At 40.5% G+C, this 27,428-nt stretch overlaps 1 long non-coding RNA gene across 1 annotated transcript; it reads left to right on the plus strand.

Moving 5' to 3' along the window:
- Nucleotides 1-271: 271 nt before the first annotated feature.
- On the plus strand, nt 272-4,428 carry LOC105464993 (uncharacterized). The gene is made up of 4 exons (XR_977202.2): nt 272-491; nt 1,386-1,552; nt 2,620-2,708; nt 4,289-4,428. It is a non-coding gene; the product is annotated as an uncharacterized lncRNA (long non-coding RNA).
- The last annotated feature ends 23,000 nt before the right edge of the window (nt 4,429-27,428 follow it).

Consider the following 27,428-nt stretch of genomic DNA (forward strand, 5'->3'; position numbering starts at 1 on the left):
TTGTAGGTGGCCAGTGGGAACTGAAACTATTCTTTGGGCAGCCAAGTGTAACATCAGCATTTTCCCAGACTACAGAAGTTATTTCTGAGATCTCACTGATTCAGTCTCTAGGAGAGAGGGAAAGAGAAAAGCAAGGAGTGGGAGGGGATAAGGGTATGTGATTAAACCACTTAAATTATGTTTTAAAGTTTTGACTTAGTGTTCTGAAAGGGATTCTGGCCCTTTTAGAGAGGAAGTTCTAAGAAGCTCTGAAACTTGAGGTACCTGCAAAGACAACTTAGCTGTTGTTGCTAAGGAACAAGTGTATTTGAATCGTGGTATCAATGTCACCAGCTCCTGCTCAAATGGCAAAAAGTAAAGGAAAGATGTAAAACCAGCAGTGGGGAAGGAACAGTTCAGTGTGATAGGCCATGCGTTATTATTTAAAATTGTCTCTTCTCTGAAAAAATATAGCCTCACATTTGAGGATGTCTCATAATTGTTCCCATAAGGTAAATATACCAGTCTCTGCATAGTTTCTCTTTGATGGAAGAGGAGAGAAAAGTAGGAAGACAGGGAAGGAAGCAGAAGCCAAGTGGCATAACTGACCTAATTAAAGGACATTTTGGAGGAAGAGGTCATAGTCAGAATGAGCCTTTGGAATTAGACTGAGTTTTAAGCATTGGTTTTGCTACTAACTAAATGACCTGGGGCAAATAATTTGTAACTATTCCCCCACTTTAAGTTTCCAATCTGTAAAATATGATGTGTTGTACTAAGATCTCATGAATTTTGCTATTTTGTCTCTTAATATTTATTTCTAAATCATTCATGATTTTTTTTTTGAAACAGCGTCTTGCTCTGTGGCCCAGGCTGGAGAGCAGTGGTATGATCATAACTCACTACAGCCTCCAACTCCTGGGCTCAAGTGATCCTTCCACCTCAGCCTCCTGAGTAGCTGGGACTACAGGCATGCACCACTACACCTGGCTAATTTTTTAAAAACTTTTTGGTGGCATCTTGCTATGTTGCCCAGGTTGGTCTCAAACTTCTGAACTCAAGTAATCCTCTTGCCTCAGCTTCCCAAAGTGCTGGGATTATAGGTGTGAGCCACTGCACTTGACAACTTTCATTTTTATTTCAATAACCCAAGGTGGTAGGCAGCCTCTGAAGTGGTCCCTAATCCCCATTTCCTGGTATTCATGCTCTTGTATAACCTCTTCTCCTTGAGTATGGGGTGGGCCTAATGACTTGCTTCTAATGAATAGACTATGGCAGAAATAATGCAGAAATAATGGGACAACACTTCCCATATTATATTATAAAATGACTATGACTTCTCTCTTTGTTTCATTCTCTTTCTCTTTCTTTCTTTCCTTCTCTTGGATCACTTGCACTGAGGGAAGCATGCTGTCATATTGAGAGCAATTCTGTGGAGATGCCCATGTGGTATGGTGAGGGACTGAGGCCCTCAAACAGAAAGACATCCTTCATCCACAATCACGTCTTGAGAAAACTGCAGCCTCAGGCAACAGCTTAGCTACAATCCTGTCTTTGAGCCAGAGGTACCCAAGTAAGCCACTCCCAAACTATTCACCCATAGAAACTGGGAGGTAATAAATGTTTGGTTTTTTAGCTTCTAAGTTTCAGGATAATTTTTAATGCAGCAATAGAGAACTAATACATGGCTGAGGTCCATCTCACAGTGGGCCCAATATGTCCTGAAATCATTGTGTGTTTATTTCCTCAGTTCCAGAATGCATAATTAGAATAGACATACTCAGTAACTAGCAGAATCCCTGTATGGTTTCCTGACACCTGGAATGAGGGATATAATGGTAGGAAATACCAAGTGGAAGCCATTTTGGTTTAGTAATTAAACCATTTTAGTTTAGTTACAAAAACACTAAACTAAAAGCAATATTGCATTCTTGGAGGAATAGCAGAGATTAGTGGCACTAAAAGGAATTGAAAGAGGCTATGATTCAGCCAGATTGACAATGGACTACTTAATCAGGTAGTGACTCCCATTGTAGTTGTTTTTCTAGATGTAGTTTTGTTGCTGGAGCAAATTAACAAATCCCTGGTATGCAGCTATTAATCTGGCACATACTATTATCTTTATACCTGTTAGTGCAGACCATCAAAAGAAGTTGACTTTCATCTGGCAAGATAGCCATAATATGTCTTCACTGTCTTACCTCAGTTGTATATCAGGTGTTTTAGCCCGTTGTCATAATCTGGTCTGCAAAGACCTTGATTTACTTTTCTCTTCCATGGGACATCCTTAAATTGATGATACTATGCTTATTGGACACAATGAGCAGAAAGTAGCAACTACTTACTTTAGATACATCAATAAGACATTTTGGATGCCAGAGAGTGCAGAAGATAAATCGCACTGAAATTCGAGGACCTGCTACTTTGCTGAAATTTCTAGGGGTTCAATTATCTGATATATGAAGGGATTTCTCTTCATCAGTGAAGGTCAAATTGCTGCATCAAGCTTTAGTTACTATTAAGAAAGAGGCATGATGCCTACTGGGTCTCTTTGGCATTTGAAGGCAATATATTTCTCATTTGCACATACTGCTTTAACTCATTTACTTAGTGACCTGAAAAGCGGTCTGTTTCATGTAGGTCCCAGAGTAAGAGTAAGCTCTACAACAGCCCAAGCTGGCATGCAAGTTGTTCTGCCAACTGGACCATGTGATTCAGAAGACCTGAAAGTACTTATAGTATTAGTGGTTCATAGAGAGTCTGTTGGGAGCTTTTGGCTGGCTGCTATACGTGAATCACAGCAGAGACCCTTAGAATTTTTTAGTAAAGCCATACCATTCTCAGGGGGTGACTATCTTCCTTTTGAGAAACAGCTTTTGACTTGCTACTGGGCTTCAGAGGCTGAATATGTGACCCTGAGCTATAAAGTTACCATGTGGCCTGAGCTGCCTATTGTGGGTATTGTCTGCCCTACTAAGCCATAAAGTTGGACATAGACAGAAGCACTCCATTATCAAATGGAAGTGATTTCAATAAGATTGAATTTAAGCAGGTCTTGGAGGCACAAGTAATTTGCATGAGGAAGTAGCTCGGATGCCCATGTCTTCTACTGATGCTACATTTACTTCTTACTTCTTTCTCTCAGCCACACTTATGGCCTCACAGGGAGTTCCCATGATCAGTTGACTGAGAAAGAAAACACTTGAGGTTTGTTTACAGCCCATTCTTCATGATATTTAAGTGCCACCTGGAAGTGGATAGCTGTAACACTATAATCCCACTTTGGGACAGCCCTGAAAGACTGTATTAAAGGGAAATCTTTTCTGTAGGTGGGATTTTGAACAGGACATGTGGTGTTCATTTTGCCTAGGATGATAGATGGCTAGACATATGAGTCTACATTAGTTCATGGGCGTGGCTAATGGTTTGGCTGGATGGTCAGGGACTTGGAAGGCACAATTGGAAAACTGATACATGGAGAAAAGATGCGTTAATAGATCTCTGCAAATGGACACAGAATATGAAGATATTTGTGTCCCACATGAGTACTCACCAAAGGATGACTCAGTAAAGAAGGATTTTGATGATTTTGATGATCTGTTCTGTGGATGTCAGGCAGCCTTCTCCAGTCACTCCTGTTGTCGCCCATAGGGTTCATGAACAAATGAAGGTTACTCTGGGCTTCAGCATCATGAACTTTCACTCACCAGGGCCTGTTTGCACACAATCTCTGTTAAAGGCAGAGACCAACGCCAGCCCCCAATATGGCACTATTCTTTGGGGTGATCAGCCAGCTACCTGGTGGCAGGTTGATTACATTGGTATGTTTCCATCACAGACGGGAGAGCACTTTGTTCTTACTCAATATGGAATTGCGTTTTCTGCTTGAAATGCTTCTGCCAAAACTACCATTTTGAACTGTCATAACACTTTATCTAAATGGCATCACTGTTAACCAAGAAGCTCACTTTACAGCAAATGAAGTGAGGCAATGGACTTATGCTCGTGGAATTCACTAGTTGTACCATGTTACCCATTATTCTGAAGCAATTGATGTGTAAAAATGGTAGAATAGTCTTTTAAAGGCTCAGTTATGGCACTAGCTGGGTGGCATCACCTTGTGGGACTGGGTCAAGGTCCTTCAGGTTGTGGTTAATGTTCTAAATCAATATCCATTCTATAGTGCTATTTCTACCCTAGCAAGCTTCACAAGTCTAGGAAGCAAAAGGTAGAAATGGAAGTTGTTGTTCTCATGATCATCCCTAGTGATCCACTAGCACAATTTGTTTTTTCATCCCCACAATTTTAGGCTCTACTGCTCTAGAAGTCTTAGTTCCAAAGGAAGAAATGCTTCTACCAGGGACACAATGATTCCATTGAACTCACAGTTGAGAAGACTGCCACTCGGCCACTTTGAGCTCCTAATGCCACTGAATCAACGGCATATCAACAAAGGGGTTACTACACTGGTTGTGTTGACTGACCTTGACTATCAAGGGAAAATTAAGTTGTTACCATGGAATGAATGGCTATGTCTAGAATGCAGGAGACCCTCTAGGGAAACTTAGTATACTTATAGTTTGTGATTATTAAGTCAGTGTAAAACTACAACAACCTCCAATTCAAGCAGAACTGTTAATGGTCCAGACCTTTTAGGAACATACTTGGAAACAGATAAGGAACTGTGACTAGTTACGGGGCTTGATAAGGAAATATGAATGCGTAGTAGAAGAAGGCAGTTATAAATACCAGCTATGACCACATGACCATTGCAGAAAAAAGGACTATAATAGTTGTGAATACTTACTTCGATGTGCATATTATGTATATATTAACCAAATATTTTTGTTTTCTTCCTTCCTTCTCATCTTATCTAACATAACATATACTAAGTTAACTTTTTTCTCAATACTTAAGTTACAAGATGTCAAAAGGTGACATGTGAATCAGTTAGGAGAAGAATAAAAGATCACCCAAATAAAAAAGGGGACTTTTTATTCTCTTTGGATAAAAGAATTAACACAAGGCTCAACAAACTATGGTTCATGGGCTGGTCATCTATTTTTATAAATAAGTTTTTCTTGGAACACAGTCATATTCATTCACTTATGCATTTTCTATGGCTGCTTTCATGATACAATGCTAGCATTCAATAGTTGCAACAGAAACCATGTGACCTATAAAACCTAAAATATTTGCTATCTGGCTCTTTAAGAAAAAGTCTCTGATCCCTGAGAGACCATATTTTTGGTTGCATGGTGATAATTGTATTATGCTAGGCAGAAGCATGACTTTATTATTTCCTTTATTTGGAGGTTAACTATGGAGATATGTATGACTGCAAACTTGCAAAGGATAGACTGAAGTGACTTTGTAATGGGTTGCCTTGACTAGGCGAAACTACATTTCCCAGCATTCCCTTTCTTGAATGTTTCCAGTTAGGCTGTATTACAAGGGAGATTCCCCTGGGGGATTTGGAGACTGTAAATGAAGCAATAGCCATTTTGAAACTCACATACCTTGTGTGTTTCCTTGTTGGTGTGGGCAGTGGCCAGGACTGGAACTGCTCTATCTTCCCCTGGATCCTCCTTCAGCTTATCTGACTCTTGGGCCAGGAGTATGTGTGTTTGTGCTTAGTTACACGACAAAGGGCCCTGGCTTCTTCATGACCAAGGTTGGAGGCAACAAGTACAAACACAGGTTTTTGCCTGTCTTACTGGCTCAAGCATGTGCTTATGGGTTCCAGCTTGTTCTTGCTCTCCCTACTTTACATCTTGACTGCCTGCCCTGAGGACTTCCAGCTCCAGCATCAGATGCAATGACAACATCCTTACAGAGACTAGTATTTAACCAGCAACCACAACTGCATAAGGTAAATCTCTATAACACATTTATATATTCCTTAAGGGGTCAATATCTTTGATTAAACCCTGACTGATACATGCAATAAACGTTTATAAAAAGGCATTTAAATGTTCTAATTAAATCAATTTTTTTTTCTATCCTTTTGTGGTTAATTTGTAAGTTTTTTGCATTTTTTAAAAATAAATATGCTTATATGAATGCTTTTCATTTATGAACATTTTCTTTATGGCCTAATACATGGTTAGTTGTAACTCTTTCTACATATGTTTCTGAACAATGTGTAATCTATGTTGAGTGCAAAGTTCTATATAACTTGTTACCATGTTATTAACTCTTGCTATACTTAATTTTGTGTTTTCCATATTGTTTATAGGGAAGTGTGTTAACTTTTAACATGATAGTCATTCTGTCAATTTCTCCTTGTAAAATGCTAGAGTGTTTTCTCTTCATATTTTTTGAAACTATATTGTTAGGTGCATGGAAGTTCATGACTAATATAGTTTCTTAGTGGATTGTATATTTTATCAATACGAAATACCCATTTTTACCCCTTTTAATGTTTTTATACTGCATTGGTATTTGCCATTTCTATTATATAATAATTGAGATAATATATAATGTGCTTGGTCTCTCATGTCTGATAATAGTAAGCAGGCAATAAATAGAGGCTGCTATTATTATTGTCATCCTTGTAATAAATATTATTCTATGTCCCACAGTGTGCAGATTGGTCTCTTTGGGAGACCAAGTGGGAAAGAAAGGACTAAAGGACTTCAGATTAAGAAAGAGAGCAACTGCCTCTCAGGCACTGCATAATGATGCTTAGAGTTTCTTCTCCTCTTAACAAGGTGATGGAAACTCCAGGAAAGAGAGGCCCCAGGCTTGGACAGATCACCAGAAAGCCTGCCAAAAGAGTCTTCCTAGGCAGCCAAGAGAATACAGCAGAAACAGATTTTCTTGTTGGATCTTGGCCTTTTTGCTTTTGAGGCCCAGCTGAAACTAGGACGGGTAAAAGCAAAATAAGGTCAGACCTAATAGTAAATGTGTTCCTGTGGTTGGAAGGTCAAAATTATCTCTTCAGAGATCCCCTTGAATTTACATATATTTATTCTAATTCTGATAATAACACTCTGATGTAGGACTGATGCACTTCATTTCCAGATGAGGAAACTGGTGTTCACAGAGGCGAGAGATGTGGTCAAAGTCTCAGAGCCAGTAAATGCAGAGCCAGGGTTTGAGTGCAGCTATATCTCCAGAATCCACTCTTTCCACTCTGCCATGCTGCTCCTCAGAGCAGCTCTTAGTGAGTCATCTTGGTGAAGGGCAATGAATTTGGGGACAGGAGCAACCTTCAGCAAGAGCTGAGATAAAAGTGCAAAATAGAGAGTAAGCCACGAAAGAAATAGAAGTGTTTGGAAATGTTGGAGAAAGGCTCACGCCCACGTTGAAGCTACTCCCTGAACTCTGTACCCTTTTCCAAATGGACAGAATTGTGATGAGAGATGCAACGATAATTCCTCTGAATGATGTTTCTCAGGTCTGAAGAGATGGAATGCACTGGGGATTCTCTCAGCCTTGCCATTTGAGAATAGAGAATCAGGGAGAAAGCGAAGGGCTGGAATTAGAAATTCAAATGCAATCTGATGAAACCACATTTGACTCCACAGTTATTAACCCCAAGCTGGCTCATTTATTTAAATCTTGAGCCCATCTCAAATGTACTATACATTAAGCACCAGAAATTACTGATCTCTCTTTCCATATGGCCAGTGCATCTCCCCAACTCTGGAATGGAAGAAGCAATAAATGCTGAATAAGATATTTCTTTAGGGAAGACCAAGAGCAAACACATTCTAAAGATGAGTAACCTTGTGAAAAATGTAGACCCAGTACAGGAAAGAAACAGGTTGTTTTGAAGGATCTGCTAGGGATTTTTTTTTTTTTTTAAACTAGGGAAGTTTGCCCCAGGCACATTCACTCAAATAATAAAATGAGAATGGTGTTTGCAAGAATTTAAAAAGGTCCTTAAACTCCTTTCTAGTCAGAATAGATTATTACAAAACGTTCAAGATAGCTCTTCAGAATTTCATTTGATGACCTTAACATGAATTTAAAGCAAATCTCTACCTTAAAAGTTGTATTGGTAGAGTGATTAAAAGTATGTGATGTTCTTTGCAGAGAGGTGTTCATTTGATGAGAAACTGGAGAAAAGCTTTTTCCTAACAACGTTATTGCAGCTCTTTGCAAGAACTTTAGTAAATTCTGGCTTCTGTCCTAGGTTAAGTTAATTAGTAGTAAGTAATTAGTAGTATAGGTAAAGATAATTAGTGTATATAAGATAATGATTGAAGTTAAATCAACCAAGGATGGGGATGGAAAGGTGTGGGGGATGGCACAGGCCAAGTCCTGGAATTAATTGCCAGAGGCAAAGTGAGTGAGGCTCCTGAATAGGCTCTGGGCCAGATGGTAATCAGAATGATCTGCTCTAAAGAGATCTTTGATGTTGGTTCATTCTTTATGGGATTCCCGGGATTGAAAGACAAGGGCAGCCTACTAAAGCCCTACTTGATTTGCAATTTTTTATAAAATAGGTCTGGCGAATAATACCTAATTTTCATTACTCCCAAATTAAGTCACAGCATTTCACCCAATTTCTACCTGGTTGAATTCAGTCCATGAAAAGGGTCAAGCTCTGTAAAATATTTGAAGAGAGTTATTCTGAGCCAAGTATGAGTAACTATGGCTGGTGACACAGCCCTCAGGAGATCCTGAGAACATTTGCCCAAGTTGGTTGGGGTGCAGCTTGGCTTTATACATTTTAGGGAGACATGAGACATCAATCAAATACATTTAAGATATACATTGGTTCAGTCCAGAAAGGCAGGACAACTCCAGGCTTCCAGGTTATAGGTAGATTTAAAAGTTTTTTGATTGGCAATTGGTTGAGTTATTATCCATAGAAAGGAATTTTCTAGGTTATAAGATGTTGTGGAGATCAAACTTTTATTATGCAGATGAAGCCTCCAGATAGCAAGTTTCAGAGAGAATAAATTGTAAATGTTTCTTATCAGACTTTAGGTCTGTGTTGATGTTAATGCTGGAGGGTATGAAAAGGCACGTCAGACCCTCACTTCCCATCATGGCCTGAACCAGTCTTTCAGGTTAAATTTTAGAACACACCAGCAGATGAGGAAGTCCATTTAGATGGCTGGAGGTGGCTTAGAATTTTATTTTTGGTTTTCAATTCACAATGCTGAATTATTTCACTGAAGAAGTTGTTACAGGAAAGGGGTCCCAATTCAGACCCCAAGAGAGGGTTCTTGGATCTCATGCAAAAAAGAGTAAAGTGAAAGCAAGTTTATTGAGAAAGTAAAGGAATAAAAGAATAGCTACTCCATAGACAGAGCAGCCCCGAGGGTAACTTGTTGCCCATTTTTATGGTTATTTCTTGATGATATGCTAAACTAGGGGTGGATTATTTATGCCTCCCATTTTTAGACCTTATAGGGCAACTTCCTGATATTGCTATGGCGTTTGTAAACTGTCATGGCACCGGTGTGAGTGTAGCAGTGAGGACAACCAGAGGACACTCTCATCACCATCTTGGTTTTTGTGGGTTTTAGCTGGCTTCTTTACTGCAGCCTATTTTATCGGCAACGTCTTTATGACCTGATCTTCTGTCAACCTTCAATCTCATCCTGTGACTTAGAATGCCTTAACCATCTGGGAATGCAGCCCAGTATGTTTCAGCCTTATTTTAGCCAGCTCCTATGTAAGATGGAGTTGTTCTGGTTTACACGCCTCTGACATTTCCCCCATCCCTTTTAAAGGAGACCCCTTAATCCTAAGGGTTGCACAGGGATGAAGATCCATCTTCTGTAACTTCTTCAGGCTGAATAGGGGCGATTATATTCCTGCCTAACTATTAGGGTCTTTTGTGTTTAGGGTAGAGAGCAGCTCAGTCAGAAAGTGTCGGTGCGGGGAGGGCCATTCAAAACACTGAATTCTGACAAAAGGTGATATCCGGAAGATTAATAAGTGTTCAATTTAAGAAAACATTCAGTAAGCTTATCCTGCATCCCTACACAAAGAGTACAACAGCAATATATTTCACAACAGTACAGCAAAATAAGTAAAATTATTCCAGGTAAACTAAGTTAGAAGGCTTTCCATGAACTAGGCAACTGTTGGAAGCAAGTTGTTATGGGGTTGCTAGAAGATTCCAATGTGTGCCCAGGATTAGAATATTGATCCAGGTTTTTACATTAGCTATCTTAGCAGCAGCCAGAGATCACTGGTTGGTTCACAGGAATAAACAAGGTTAGCCTAAATTGCAGAAACAATCTTAAAAACTGATGAAACTAGAATCTAATAACAAGTGTACCATAGTTTTTGAAACATAATTTTTCTCTCCAGTTTCCCATTTTTACTAAAGACAAATTATGGTAAGACTGATTTGCTTTATTATACTTGGTCTGATTATTTGTATAAAGTACAGCAAGAATAATTATTTTTTCACATAGGCTTTTTGTAAATTGGCTTTGATGGAACTCTGTTTCGTAGAAGGAATCTCAGAAAAGACTTTTTTAAAGCCAAGGCCAGCCGTGGGTTTGTGCCCTCAAATACCTATGAATTGAGTAAATTCCTCTCCTCTTGGGGTCCCAAGATAACCTGGGGCTCCTGGGCCTGTTAGAAAGTGACATTCTTTACTTACAACAGGTCAGAAACCTTGTACAGGGACTGTTTTAGGCAAGTTACGAGGCTGGTTCCCCAAGGGACTTTTATTGGCTCTATAAGTCAAATTTGAGTCCTCAAAGGAAAACATGCCATTCCAGACAAAGTCTTCATAAAATAACCAATTTTTCCAACTGTGTCCTGTTGCAAAAGAAAACAGATTTTTATTGCACTTATGCAAATAACTATATTGCCATGAATTAAGAATACTTAGAAATAGTTTCCAAATTCTGGAGAAAGCAGGTAGGAGAAACTAATACGCTCCAAATTGCGTCCACAGGGGTATACTTTACTCAATTATTGAAAGCTGTAAATAGCTTACAAGGAAAGTTTTCTTGAGGGGGAGGTTCCAAGATGGCCGAATAGGAATAGCACCAGTCTACAGCTCCCAGTGTGAGCGATGCAGAAGACAGGTGATTTCTGCATTTCCAACTGAGGTACCGGGTTCATCTCACTGGGGCGGGTTGGACAGTGGGTGCAGGACAGTGGGTGCAGCCCACAGACTGTGAATCAAAGCAGGGCCAGGCATCGCCTCACCCAGGAAGCGCAAGGGGTCAGGGAATTCCCTTTCCTAGCAAAGGGAAGGCATGACAGACAGCACCTGGAAAATCAGGTCACCCCCACCCTAATAGTGCGCTTTTCCAATGGTCTTAGCAAACAGCACACCAAGAGATTATATCCTGCACCTGCCTCAGAGGATCCCACGACCATGGAGCCTTGCTCACTGCTAACACAGCAGTCTGAGATCCAACTGCAAGGTGGCAGAGAGGCTGGGGGAGGGGCGCCTGCCATTGCTGAAGCTTGAGCAGGTAAACAAAGTGGCCAGGAAGCTTGAACTGAGTGGAGCCCGCCGCAGCTCAAGGAGGCCCACCTGCCCCTGTAGACCCCACCTCTGGAGGCAGGGCACAGCTGAACAAAAGGCAGCAGAAACTTCTGCAGACTTAAATGTTCCTGTCTGACAGTTTTGAAGAGAGTAGTGGTTCTCCCAGCATGGAGTTTGAGATCTGAGAATGGACAGACTGCCTCCTCAAGTGGGTCCCTGATCCCCGAGTAGCCTAACTGGGAGGCACCTCCAAGTAGGGGCCAGCTGACACCTCAGAAGGCCGGGTGCCCCTCTGAGAGGAAGCCTCCAGAGGAACGATCAGACAGCAACATTTGCCGTTCTGCAATATTTGTGGTTCCGTAGCCTCCACTGGTGATATCCAGGCAAACAGGGTCTGGAGTGGACCCCCAGCAAACTCCAACAGACCTACAGCTGAGGGTCCTGACTGTTAGAAGGAAAATTAACAAACAGAAAGGACATCCACACCAAAACCCCATCTGTACATCAACATCATCAAAGACCAAAGGTAAATAAAATCACAAAGATGGGGAGAAACCAGAGCAGAAAAGCTGAAAATTCTAAAAATCAGAGCACCTCTTCTCCTCCAAAGGAATGCAGCTCCTCGCCAGCAATGGAACAAAGCTGGACGGTGAATGACTTTGACAAATTGAAAGAAGAAGACTTCAGATGATTGGGAATAACAAACTTCTCCAAGCTAAAGGTGGATGTTCGCACCCATTGCAAAGAAGCTAAAAACCTTGAAAAAAGATTGGATGAATGGCTAACTAGAATAAACAGCATAGAGAAGAGCTTAAATGACCCGATCGAGTTGAAAACCATGGCATGAGAACTACATGACTCATGTACAAGCTTCAGTACCTGATTTGATCAAGGAAGAAAGGATATCAGTGATTGAAGATCAAATGAATGAAATGAAGCGAGAAGAGAAGATTAGGGACAAAAAGAGTAAAAAGAAATGAACAAGGCCTCCAAGAAATATGGAACTATGTGAAAAGACCAAATCTACGTCTGATTGCTGTACCCGAAAGTGACAGGGAGAATGGAATCAAGTTGGAAAACATCTTTTAGGATATTATCCAGGAGAACTTCCTCAACCTAGCAAGGCAGGCCAACATTTAAATTCAGGAAATACAGAGAACGCCACAAAGATACTCCTCAAGAAGAGCAACTCCAAGACACACAACTGTCAGATTCACCAAAGTTGAAATGAAGGAAAAAATGTTAAGGGCAGCCAGAGAGAAAGGTCGGGTTACCAACAAACAGAAGCCCATCAGACTAACAGTGGATCTCTCAGTGGAAACTCTACAAACCAGAAGAGAGTAGGGGCCAATATTCAACATTTTTAAAGAAAAGAAATTTCAACCCAGAATCTCATATCCAGCCAAACTAAGCTTCATAAGTGAAGGAGAAATAAAATCCTTTACAGACAAGCAAATGCTGAGAGATTTTGTCACCACCAGGCCTAACTTACAAGAGCTCCTGAAGGAAGCACTAAACATGGAAAGGAACAACCGGCAGCAGCCACTACAAAAACATGCCAAATTGTAAAGACCATCGATGCTAGGAAGAAACTGCATCAACTAATGAGCAAAATAACCAGCTAACATCATAATGACAGGATCAAAATCACACATAACAATATTAACCTTAAGTGTAAATGGGCTAAATGTTCCAATTAAAAGACACAGACTGGCAAGTTGGATAAAGAGTCAAGACCCATCAGTGTGCTGTATTCAGGAGACCCATCTCACGTGCAGAGGCACACATAGGCTCAAAATAAAGGGATGGAGGAAGATCTACCAAGCAAATGGAAAACAAAAAAAGGCAGGGGTTGCAATCCTAGTCTCTTATAAAACACATTTTAAACCAACAAAGATCAAAAGAGACAGAGAAGGCCCTTACATAATGGTAAAGGGATCAATTCAACAAGAAGAGCTAACTATCCTAAATATATATGCAGCCAATACAGGAGCACACAGAATCTTAAAGCAAGTCCTTAGAGACCTACAAAGAGACTTAGACTCACACACAATAATAATGGGAGACTTTAACAACCCACCATCAACATTAGAGAGATCAACGAGACAGAAAGTTAACAAAGATATCTAGGAATTGAACTCAGCTCTGCACCAAGCGGACCTAATAGACATCTACAGAACTCTCCACCCCAAATCAACAGAATATACATTGTTGTCAGCACCACATCTCACTTATTCCAAAATTGACCACATAGTTGGAAGTAAAGCACTCCTCAGCAAATGTAAAAGAACAGAAATTATAACAAACTGTCTCTCAGACCACAGTGCAACCAACTAGAACTCAGGATTAAGAAACTCAGTGAAAACCGGTTGCTTAACTACATGGAAACTGAACAATCTGCTCCTGAATGACTACTGGGTACATAACAAAATGAAGGCAGAAATAAAGATGTTCTTTGAAACCAATGAGAACAAAGACACAACATACCAGAATCTCTGGGACACATTTAAAGCAGCGTGTAGAGGGAAATTTATAGCACTAAATGCCCACAAGAGAAAGCAGGAGAGATCTAAAATTGACACCCTAACATCACAATTAAAAGAACTAGAGAAGCAAGAGCAAACATATTCAAAAGCTAGCAGAAGGCAAGAAATAACTAAGATCAGAGCAGAACTGAAGGAGATAGAGACACAAAAAACCCTCCAAAAACTCAATGAATCCAGGGGCTGGTTTTTTGAAAAGATCAACAAAATTGATAGACCACTAGCAAGAAGAAAAGAGAGAAGAATCAAATAGACACAATACAAAATGATAAAGGGGATATCACCACCCATCCCACAGAAATAGAAACTACCATCAGAGAATACTATAAACACCTCTAAACAAATAAACTAGACAATCTAGAAGAAATGGATAAATTCCTGGACACATACACCCTCCCAAGATTAAACCAGGAAGAACTTGAATCCCTGAATAGACCAATAACAGGTTCTGAAATTGAGGCAACAATTAATAGTCTACCAACCAAAAAAAGTCCAGAACCAGACGGATTCACAGCCAAATTCTACCAGAGGTACAAGGAGGAGCTGGTACTATTCCTTCTGAAACTAGTCCAATCAATAGAAAAAGAGGGAATCCTCCCTAACTTATTTTATGAGGCCAGCATCATCCTGACACCAAAGCCTGGCAGAGACACAACAAAATAAAAGAGATTTTTAGACCAATATACCTGATGAACATTGATGCAAAAATCCTCAGTAAAATACTGGCAAACCGAATCCAGCAGCACATCAAAAAGCTTATCCGACATGATCAAATGGGCTTCATCCCTGGGATGCAAGTCTGGTTCAACATATGCAAATCAATAAACGTAATCTAGCATATAAACAGAACCAGGGACAAAAACCACATGATTATCTCAGTAGATGCAGAAAAGGCCTTTGACAAAATTCAACAACCCTTCATGCTAAAAACTCTCAATAAATTAGGTATTGATGGGATGTATCTCAAAATAATAAGAACTATTTATGACAAACCCAAAGCCAATATCATACTGAAAGGGCAAAACCTGGAAGCATTCCCTTTGAAAACTGACACAAGACAGGGATGCCCTCTCTCACCACTCCTTTTCAACATAGTGTTGGAAGTTTTGGCCAGGGCAATCAGGAAAGAGAAAGAAATAAAGAGTATTCAATTAGGAAAAGAAGAAGTCAAATTGTCCCTGTTTGCAGATGACATGATTGTATATTTATAAAATCCCATTGTCTCAGCCCAAAATCTCCTTAAGCTGATAGGCAACTTCAGCAAAGTCTCAGGATACAAAATCAATGTGCAAAAATTACAAGCATTCCTAGACACCAATAACAGACAAACAGCCAAATCACGAGTGAACTCCCATTGGCAATTGCTTCAAAGAGAATAAATTACCTAGGAATCCAACTTACAAGGGATGTGAAGGACCTCTTCAAAGAGAACTACAAATCACTGTTCAATTAAATAAAAGAGGACACAAACAAATGGAAGAACATTCCATGTTCATGGATAGGAAGAATCAGTATTGTGAAAATGGCCATACTGCCCAAGGTACTTTATAGATTGAATGCCATCCCTATCAAGTTAAATGACTTTCTTGACAGAATTGGAAAAAACTCCTTTAAAGTTCATATGGTACCAAAAAAGAGCCCGCATTAGCAAGACAATCCTAAGCCAAAAGAACAAAGCTGGAGGCATCACACTACCTGACTCAAACTATACTACAAGGCTACAGTAACCAAAACAGCATGGCACTGGTACCAAAACAGAGATACAGACCAACGGAACAGAATAGAGCCCTCAGAAATAATACCACACATCTACAACCATCTGATCTTCGACAAACCTGACAAAAACAAGAACTGGGGAAAGGATTCCTTATGTAATAAATGGTGCTGGGAAAACTGGCTAGCCATAGGTAGAAATCTGAAACTGGATCCCTTCCTTACACCTTATACAAAAATTAATTCAAGATGGATTAAAGCCTTAAAAGTTAGACCTAAAACCATAAAAACCCTAGAAGAAAACCTAGGCAGTACCACTCAGGATATAGGCATGGGCAAGGACTTCATGACTAAAACACCAAAAGCAATGGCAACAAAAGCCAAAATTGACAAATGGGATCTAATTAAAGAGCTTCTGCACAGCAAAAGAAACTACCATCAGAGTGAACAGGCAACCTATAGAATGAGAGAAAATTTTTGTGATCTACTCATCTGACAAAGGGCTAATATCCAGAATCTACAAAGAACTTAAATCAATGTACAAGAAAAAAATCAAACAACCCCATTAAAAAGTGGGCGAAGGATATGAACAGACACTTCTCAAAAGAAGACATTTATGCAGCCAACAGACACATGAAAAAATGCTCATCGTCACTGGCCATCAGAGAAATGCAAATCAAAACTACAATGAGATACCATCTTTCACCAGTTAGAATGACAATCATTAAAAAGTCAGGAAACAACAGGTGCTGGAGAGGATGTGGAGAAATAGGAACACTTTTACACTGTTGGTGGGACTGTAAACTAGTTCAATCATTGTGGAAGACAGTGTGGCAATTCCTTAAGGATCCAGAGCTAGAAATACCATTTGACCCAGCCATCCCATTACTGAGTATATACCCAAAGGATTACAAATCATGCTACTATAAAGACACATGCACATGTATGTTCATTGCGGCACTATTCACAATAGTAAAGACTTGGAATCAACCCAAATGTCCATCAGTGACAGACTGGATTAAGAAAATGTGGCACATATACACCATGGAATACTATGCAGCCATAAAAAAGGATGAGTTTGTGTCCTTTGTAGGGACATGGATGAAGCTGGAAACCATCATTCTCAGCAAACTATCGCAAGAACAGAAAACCAAACACCACATGTTCTCACTCACAGGTGGGAACTGAACAATGAGATCTCTTGGACTCGGGAAGGGGAACATCACACACCGGGGCCTATTATGGGGAGCGAGGAGAGGGGAGGGATTGCATTGAGAGTTATACCTGATATAAATGACGAGTTGATGGGTGCTGATGAGTTGATGGGTGCAGCACACCAACATGGCACAAGTATACATATGTAACAAACCTGCATGTTATGCACATGTACCCTAGAACTTAAAGTATAATAATAATAATAAAAAAGAAAATGTGGCACATACACACCATGGAATACTATGCAGCCATAAAAAAGGATGAGTTCATGTCCTTTGTAGGGACATGGATGAAGCTGGAAACCATCATTCTCAGCAAACTATCGCAAGGACAGAAAACCAAATACCGCATGTTCTCACTTATAGGTGGGAACTGAACAATGAGAACACTTGGACACGGGGTGGGGAACACCACACACAGGGGCCTGTCGTGGGGTGGGGGAACGGGGGAGGGATAGTATTAGGAGATATACCTAATGTAAATGACCAGTTAATGGGTGTAGCACACCAACATGGGACATATATACATATGTAACAAACCTGCACACTGTGCACATGTACCCTAGAACTTAAAGTATAATAATAATAAAAAAAGAAAAGTTTTCTTAACTCTGTAAAACAATGCTCTGTCACCCAGGCTGGAGTGCAGTGGTATGATCTTGGCTTACTGCAAGCTCCACCTCTTGGGTTCCCGCCATTCTCCTGCCTCAGCCTCCCGAGTAGCTGGGACTACAGGCACCCGCCACCACGCCAGGCTAATTTTTTGTATTTTTAGTAGAGACGGGGTTTCACCATGTTAGCCAGGATGGTCTCAATCTCCTGACCTCATGATCTGCCCGACTCGGCCTCCCAAAGTGCTGGGATTACAGGCTTGAGCCACCATGCCCAGCCTAGGATCAGCAACATTTTAAGCAAAAAGTTAAAAAGATTACTTCAATTTTTTTATTGGTTCAGTTAATTTAGTTAACTCCTGTTCTGCTTGATATTTATGAACATTTCAGCTCTCCGTGAGAGTCCTGAAAATTTTTTCCTCTATCTTGATGTCACAATTTCCAAAGTTATCAGAAAACCGGCATTTAAGTGCACTTGTTGAAGTCCTACAGTTGATTATAAAACCATCTTCGAAAGAGGACCAAATCAAGATAACAATTGTCTGTGGATGAGAAAATGTCTTAGGACAGCCACAGTCAAAAACACAATTGACAAATTTGATTGTTTCTGTGGCATACACAATTTTATGTAACAATTATAATTATTAATAACACACTAAATCATATTAGAATTATAGTTTTTAAAATAGTTTTAGGATACATACCAGTAACATATTTATACAAATACAGCCCAAAGAAAATCAAACACCATTTCATATTTGACAATGCTTCCTGTAAGACTTTGATACCAAATACACCAAATTTCACCTTTACATTAGTATACTATTGATGTCAAACCCAATACTTAATGCAACCTTGTAGACAAATGTATTCAATCTTAATCAGTTTGATAAGGTAAGATTTTCATAAAACTTTTATAATGCTTTACACATTTTTGTTAAAGAGCAGATCATAAGCAGGTTTTTGCTTTAAGAAAAACCTGTTGTGCTTTTATTCCAATGTTCAATTTACTGAATTTACTGAATTGAATGAAAAAACTGAATAATACCCCTTTAATTTTAGCCAATATGTTCACACACAGAATTTCTTTTACAATTAATTTTTCACAAACCTTCCACAATTTATTCAAATCTTTAGATTTTTTCCTGTCTCACTTAAAACAATCCTTTAACCCTTTAAACTTAGGCAAGAAATCCACATTCCCATGAGTTCTTATAATTTTGTTTATCAAAAACACATTCTACTTTTCTCACACACCTTGCATGTAGAGTTGTTTCTTTGGTAGTCTCATTACAATGTTAACTCTTAGTGACTTTTATTTTTGTTGAAAACTTTGGTAAGTTCAGAATTTTAATTATGTACTAGGTATGGAGCCTAGCATAGGACACTAGGCAGAAGTGCAGATAAGGGCTGACTCCAGCACAGCTTGGGGCGTGGCTAACTCCACATGTCCTAAGCCTTATCTAGAATCTAATGCTCAAAAGTTAAAGAAGCAGTTTGGGGCCTTAAAGCATTTAGCACATTTGGTATCTTACCTGCATAATTTAGACCAAGTATTTACACTTTTGAAGACATTTTTATTTTACCAATAATCTTTAAAACTATCTTTATTTCCCAAAGATTACTGAAGTCACATGAACTAAAAGGCATTTTTAACTTTTCTGACAAAATATTTGGTTTAAGCTCGTATTATTAAAGCAATTAATCAAAGCTCTTTTGTATTAAACACACAACACATATAAATACACAGACAGTGGAAGATAAAGAACTCATCCTCTAAGCCAGAAATTGAAGTCTGAACCCGGGCCACCATTGTGATGATGGAGACCAAGAGAAACGATTGCCACGTGGTTACAAGGTCAAACTCCCAAAGACATGACTGACCAGTTTGCTGGGCCATCTTGAACAGCGGGCTTACAGGTGTCCTAGGCCCACATTCTATCCTAAGGTACTCCTCTCCATTATAGAACACGGGAAGAAAGACACACAAAGCACACCAGATTCGCTACAGTTTAAGATTAGCCTCACAAGTTCTTTCTTCCACTAATGAAAACTTTACAGGAGATAAACAATGATATTTACCATTAATTCAACAAGTTTAAGAGAGAGAGAGGAAAGCATTGCCTGAGGCAGGGTGGGGAAGGCAAGGCACTCAGGAGGCCAGAGAAAGAACCACCCATTGCAGCTGACACGGAAAAGTTCAGGTGACCACTTGCGTCGTGAAAGGATCTTTTCCAGTAGTCCCATCAACTCTCAAGTCTCAAGTTTCCCCTTTGTGGGGAGGAGAAAGCTCCCCATGTCCCATGATCCTGTACATGCCTAATCCTGTCACCCACAGCTGTCAACAAAGAGTGCAAGGCAGATTTATCTGAAGAGAACAGCAGTTAACATTCCATAGTGCCAAACCTGTTCTTAGCTAAAAGGGACTTTAATGAGAGGGGCCTTTAACCCCCTAAGTCTTAGAAGAGACTCTAATCCTCCTACGTTGGGCCTCTAACCCAAAGTCAGTCAAGCGTCCTTGCTTTTTATTAAAAAGGTCTTCTAACTCACTCTGTCTTAGGAGAGACTCTAACTCCCCTAAGTTGGGCATCTACCCCAGTCTCATTCTTTACCTGGGTATATGCACCCCACTTACCCAAAGTCGTCCAGTCAGTGCTGCAGTCTATTTCCTTTGGGTTGGGGGTCACCTCAGTATCACTCCTTCAGGGTTCACCAGAAAGATGGTAACAGACCCCACCACATACCCGAAGTTAGCCTTTGGGTCAGGGCTTTCCACACTATAGTCTCTTCTCTGGTTGCCAGAAAGATGTTACAGGAAAGGGGTCCTGATCCGGACCCCAAGAGAGGGCTCTTGGATCTCGTGCCAGAAAGAATTCAGGGCGAGTCCATAGAGTAAAGTGAAAGCAAGTTTATTAAGAAAGTAAAGGAGTAAAAGAATGGCTACTCCATAGACAGAACAGCCCTGAGGGCGGCTGGTTGCCCATTTTTATGGTTATTTCTTGGTGATATGCTAAACAAGGGGTGGATTATTCATGCCTCCCCTTTTTAGACCATATAGGGTAACTTCCTGATGTTGCCATGGCATTTGTAAACTGTCATGGCACCAGTGGGAGTGTAGCAGTGAGGAGGACCAGAGGACACGCTTGTCTCCATCTTGCTTTTGTTGGGTTTTAGCTGGCTTGTTTACTGCAGGCTGTTTTATCAGCAAGGTCTTTATGACCTGTATCTTGTGCCGACCTTCAATTTCATCCTGTGACTTAGAATGCTGGGGAATGCAGCCCAGTAGGTTTCAGCCTTATTTTAGCCAGCTCCTATTCAAGATGGAGTTGTCCTGATTCACATGCCTCTGACAGAGTGGCTCACTATGCTTTAGGAAGGAGTTTATACCCACATCACAAGAACATACCGTGACTCTTCCTCCTCAGTCTTCTCCAAGAGATCTGAAGCCACTTACTGGATAAGTGTGATTGAGAGAAAGGGAAACATTCAAAACATTTAGGGGCATTTCAACAATGACCATAGACTTAAACACTAATTTTTTGGAGTCCAGAACCACGTTAGTATTGACGCTTATGAGGAAGAGTTATTAAGTGGAATTTTGACCCAATGCCCGCATGATAGGTCATGTGACAGCCCAAACTCTCATCTCATGGTTATCTCCCCTTACCTAAGACATACAGAATACAGTCAGAACTAGACAACCTCAGCAACTAGAAGAATCCTTACATTGACTCCTTGACTCATAGAGTATGGACTATTACAATAGGAAGGGTCAAGTATAAGTTCTTGGGGCATCTCCTCATTAGCAAAATACAGAAAAGCAATATTACCTCATGGTACCTATCACACCTGGTAATAGATAGTACAATTATTTGTTTGTATATGGTCTGTTTCCCTCCCTAGAATGCAGTCTCTTTGGGAGCAGATATTTTATTTGCCTGTTTACTGCTCTACCCCCAGCTCCTAGAACAATGACTGGCACATAATAAGTGCTCGATAAGTATTTATTGCATAGACAGATGAATATGTTTCTGAGGGAAATATCAGAAATCAGTGCCATCCTCAAAGACATGAAAGATACAGATGTGGCAATTCCTACCATAGTCCTATTTTATTCTCCATTTTAGCCAGTGGAGAACATGGTTGAGTCTTGGAGTATGAAAGTGGACTGTCATAAACTTAATCAGCTGGTATTTGCCACTGCAACTTTTGTTCCAAAGGCAGTGTTCTTTTTTTTTTTGAGACAGAGTCTCGCTCTGTCGCCCAGGCTGGAGTGCAGTGGTGCGATCTTGGCTCACTGCAAGCTCTGCCTCCCGAGTTCACACCATTCTCCTGCCTCAGTCTCCCAAGTAGCTGGGACTACAGGCACCCACCACCATGCCCGGCTAATTTTTTATGTATTTTTAGTAGACGGGGTTTCACCATGTTGGCCAGGATGGTCTTGATCTCCTGACCTTGTGATCCTCCTGCCTCGGCCTCCCAAAGTGCTGGGATTACAGGCGTGAGCCACCGCGCCCGGCCTAAATGCAATGTTCTTACAGGAGTAGATCAATACCACTGTCAACTGGAACACAGCTAATAATATGTTAAATGCTTTCATTATTTTCTCCAGTCCAAGAAATGTAAACACCTTAGACAGGTGCTTTCACTTGGCAATGACAACTGTACAACACTGGTGTTCTAACTCAGCTATATATAAACCTTTGTCACTGCATCACATTTGCTACACTGGACCTTGACCATCTCATTATCTCTCAGGACATTATTCTGGTTTGCTCTATTGATGAAATCATGCTTATAAGACTGTGTATTTGTTAACTATTATTGTATATCAAATTGCCCCAAAATGTACTGGCTTAAAGTAAAAGTAATTAGTTACTTCTTATGGCTTTTATAGGTAAAAAATTAAGATAGGAAAAAGTGGGAAAGGCTTATCTCTGTTCCCTGACAAATGAGGCCTCAGCTACAAGACACCAAGGCTGGCTTCTGGAATAATCTGAAGGTTTCTTCACTCATATGTCTGGCAATTGATGCTTCCTCTTGACTAGCTGGGTTCCAATGGCATGTGGAGGGGAGAGAGAGAAAGAAAGAGAGGGCGCCCTTCTTATGACTTAGTCTTGGAAGTCACATAGCATCACTTTGCTTATACTTCATTGGTTGGAGGGTCACAAACTCCCACCCAGATTAAAGGAGGGAAAGCCTAGATTACATCTATTAGTGGGAGGAGTGACAATAACATTGTAAGAAGGGTATGTGGGATGGGATAAATATAAGGTTTGAGTATCTTTGAAAATACACTGAAGCCTGTATCCATACTTCTTTAGTTGTTGTGTATAAAACAAATTCCCAGTTCTTTCTTCTCTCTTCTTCCCACTGTTCTATATAGGTGTATCTGTGATGTTCAACTTTAAAATTTAGTCCCTAGATTGTAGAATATCAACATGGGATTGTATTGAACCAAAGAAGAAATTAAATTGCCTCAAAATCCTGCATGCAGTATCTGATGAAACTGTGGATTGTCTCATTTCAGCAAGGATATGAGAACATTTTTGGTTATTATGAAGAAAAGCTGCATTCTATTTAGCTGTGTGTGTGTGTGTGTGTGTGTGTAAAAGTATAAAAATAAAGAAGCCAACCACCTTAAGTATTATGGAATAAAGGATTTATTATAGAAACAAGATCCTTTACAATTATGGGGAAATTTCAGGATGTAAAGCCCAAAACAAGGGAGTTGAAGGATAAGAGAAAATCACTAATGAACCCTCCTAACACACTGGCATGTGAATACTGAATACTCAAAGGGCTGGGTGGTGGTACCTGATATTTTACAGATAAATTTATTTGCAGTTTAAAATAACCCGAATTCATTTCTGTTGCTTGCAACCATGAAACCCAACTGATAATCCTCCCTATGTCAGAGAGACTAACGGCTGCCACAGGAATAGAAGCAAACTCCATCAGCCAGACCGATAGCTGTGATAGAGGTAGCAATGGCAGTGGTGACAGAAGTTTCTGCTGCCAACTGGAGACACCAGGAAAACGGCACAGTGGTTATAATAAGGATTAAATGAGCCAACCTTTGAAAAGCACTTAAAGCAGTGAGTAGGTAGTGAGAAACATATTAAGCATTGTTGAACAAAAACAAATTAAGTAGTGCTAGCAAAAAAAGTTAAAGCTAAACAACATATAAGACATTTAGAATTTCCACAAGGAAAGAGAGGGAATCCAGAAGGTAAAATGTCCCAGTTCTTCTATGATGGTGGTTCAGAGACAAAGATGCTTTGGTTACCTTTGAGATGGTTATTTGTGTCTAGGTGGCTTTCTGGCAGACCAAGATTCCTCACTCCCACTCTATTGCCACCATCTTAGTCCAGCCTACCATTATCTCCTGCCTGGACTGCTGCACTATCCTACTAATTGGTTTCCCTCTTTCCATTCTTAACCTGTCTATAATTTGTTTTTCACATTGTAATCAGAATTATGAATGGGAAATATGATCCACATGAAAATCCTTCGTTGTCTTTCCAGTGCCAATGCCTGTTAATATCTCAGTGTTTATTCAGTGTTCCCCCTAATTTTGTAAAGTTTTCCTCAGGTGACCATGCTAAAAGAGTAGCAAGCTCTCAGTATCATACATATCTCTAGGGAGTTGACTGTTTCTAGTGAAAAATAACATCAACAAAATTAATGTTACACCAATTTAATGAAATATATAATAGTTACCATGCAGTATGGCAATGAAATATAATCAGTGCATGAGTATATCTGAGTATCAGACTGTAATCAGGGAAGCCAACCACCTTAAGTATTATGGAATAAAGGATTTATTATAGAAACAAGATCCTTTACAATTATGGGGAAATTTCAGGATGTAAAGCCCAAAACAAGGAAGTTGGAGGATGAGAGAAAATAACTAATGAACCCTCCTGACACACTGGCATGATTGGGCAAGTCAGAGCCTGCTAGGGAATTGGGGAAGACAGGGACATCCAGATGCTGGAGTCGGACCATGATGGAGGCCTGGTGGAGAAATCCATGGTGAGCATTGCCTTTGCATCTGATAGTGGGTGTGAGGTCACTGTCAGCAGATCCAGCAGTTGGGAAGAAGAGTTAGACACAGAGTAGAAAGAGCCAGGCTGACTTAGGACACATCAGCACCTCTGCATATCTGTCTCCCATTGCACCTAACCACAACCACCTTTAGAGATTGGTAGTCGTGCTTCATTTCTGCCTTCTAAGTCTTCCGTAAATTTTCCTGTTGAATAACTCAAACACAGACGCATACAGGGAAGGAGACTGTGGGAAAAGGTGTTCTACAACAAATATTTAGAGAAATTACTAATGTGTATTTCTTTTAAACCATTTAACCAAATTGCTAGGTTTTGCCTTCTCACTTTATTGATTCATGGATTCTTTCAGCAAGATTACATTTTATTTTTTTCTTGATTTACATATTTTTTCTTCATCATGATCACAATCACACAAACACGCAAAGACACACACACAATACACACTGACATACAAATATCAGAAACTGTGGGATGCCTTTAAGGTGTGTTAGAGATTGGGATCCCTAGAACCATCTCCTGAAATGGGGATTATTCTTTACGTGATTTATAACAGGAACATTCTTGGGAAAGAGGACTGAGGGGAGCTGGAAAGAGCAGAGGAAGAACCTGGTCTCCGCTAGAAATTACCTTAAGTCTAATTCCATGAGAAGCTCTGTAGCATAAATTGCACCAACATTAGTCCCACCCCAAGTCTAAGGCACCAGCTCTTCCCACCCCTCTGCTAGTGAGTCATTGACCCAGGTCTGCTGTGGGGAAGGTGGGTGGTTACAGGCCTGTTGTCCAAAGACAGCAGGCAGCTGTGAGTGTTACCAGCCAACACTCAGATGGTAAAGGGGATAGGGTGAGGCCCAGCAGCATTCATTCCACCATGCTTTAGGAGAAGAAATCTTCATATATGGAACGTGTGGAAATTCAGGCAGCTGGGGCAGAAGGCCACAGCGGAATCCTCTTTTTCCACTTCCTCTCTTTCTGCTGTGATCTCAGACACGTCTCTGATTCTGTAGCAGTTTGGTCTTCTGGCGCCCACTTCTAGATATCCTTCTGTAGTTCAGTGTTTGGTTATGGATGCTACATTTGCATACCACCATTGGCCTTATAGTTCTTGCCTCCACTCTTCTGTTACTGATCTCGGGTTGTCTGGGGCTCATATTTGGGTGCCTACTTCGAATTCAGGCTCCTTTCTGCCCTGGTACCCCTCCTCCTACCTCAGTATTGTCATGTGCAACATAATCACATCCGTGAAAAGATAAAGGGTTTCTACACAATAGCTGTTCTTTTCTCCTGTTCCCCAAAACTGGCCCTATTCTCATATTTGGTACAATCCCACTATTTCTCTCTTTTTAATTCTGTATTAGTTATTTACTGCTGTGTAACAAATTATACCCCCCAAACTTAGCAGCTTAAAACAACAAGCATTAGTTCAGGGTTTCTGTGGGTTAGGAATTTGCAAGCACCCTAGCAGGGTGGTTGTGGCCCAGAGTTCTTTCATGGGATTACAGTCAAGATATCAGTTGTGGCTGCAGTCATTTGAAGGCTCAACTGGGCTAGAAGATCTCGTTCTGAGATGGCTCACTCACATGGCTTGTTGCTAGAAGGCCTCAGTGTCTGGCTGGCTGCTTGGTAGGAGGCCCCTGTTTCTCACCATGTGGTCCTCTCTTCACAGGGCTACTTAAATGCCCTCATGACATGGCTGCTGACTGCCGCAGAGTGAGATGATCCAAGTGACAGTGACAGGTACAGGAGGCAGTGAAATTCAAGGCAGAAAAAGGCAGGGTCCCTGGCGAAGCCCCACTCTTAAGCAGAAAAGCCTGAGACTGTGGCCCAAATCACTTACATCCCCATTTTCCCGCTTGAATGTTGCCTTTTCCTAAACCACCCTGGCCCACTATGCTTCCCATCCTGTATCCATAAAAACCCCAAACTCCACTGGCAGAAGAGCAGAGCAGCACAGCAGAATGGTAGAGAAGAGAAGAAGAGAAGCATCTTAACAATGAAGAGGCAGGGACCAGGGAACTCTCCCATCTCAAGAACAAAGTGGAAGCTGCTATGTCCTTATGATCTAGTCTCAGAAGTTACAGCGGGTCACTTGTGACAAAATTACTCCTTAGAATTGAGTCATTAAATCCCGTCCACACTCAAGGAAGGGGCTTAAGCTCCATTTCTCACAGAGAGGACTGTCAAAGAATTTGTGAACATACATTAGAACAAACACATACCCCACCACACTAGGGGGCCCTTGAGCAGCTGCTCCCTGGTCTTCACATTTGCCTGGGATGCTTGAGGATTGATATAGGGGATTCTGAACCAAGAGGTTGAGATTTACCTCCTGTAAGGGATGATCACATGACTACCATTCCAGGGCATCTAAGAAGTGGTGGGAAGAGGGGAATACACAGTGATGGAAAAAGGTATAGGGAAAATGGCCTTTGGAGTCAGATAGATTGGGGCTCAAGTCTTCACTTTGACATTTCCAATCTGGCTTGGACAAACCACTTAATTCAACACAAAACAAAGCATGTGTTACACACTGCACTGGATACTGAAGATAGAGTGCTGAAAAAAATTCACTCTTGGGGTGCTTACAGTCTGGGTAAGCAGACAGACATTAAATATGTCATTTTCATCGTGATGAGGATTATGTGCCATCAGAGCACACATCCCAAAGGGAGTTAACCTTATCTAAAGAATTAGGGAAGCTCTCCTTGAGGAAGTGATATTTAAGTTGAGGATGATTAAGAGTTAGCTGGATGAGAAGAACAGGTGATGTAAAGATCATGGGGTACCAAGACCCTTGAACTTCCAAGAAGTTGAAAGGAAGCCAGAGAAGCATGAGAGTAGGTAAAAGAGACAATGGAGTGAGATAAGGCTGGAAAGCT

This window comes from Macaca nemestrina, chromosome 13 (genome assembly GCF_043159975.1).
Source record: "Macaca nemestrina isolate mMacNem1 chromosome 13, mMacNem.hap1, whole genome shotgun sequence".
Taxonomy (NCBI): Eukaryota; Metazoa; Chordata; class Mammalia; order Primates; family Cercopithecidae; genus Macaca; species Macaca nemestrina.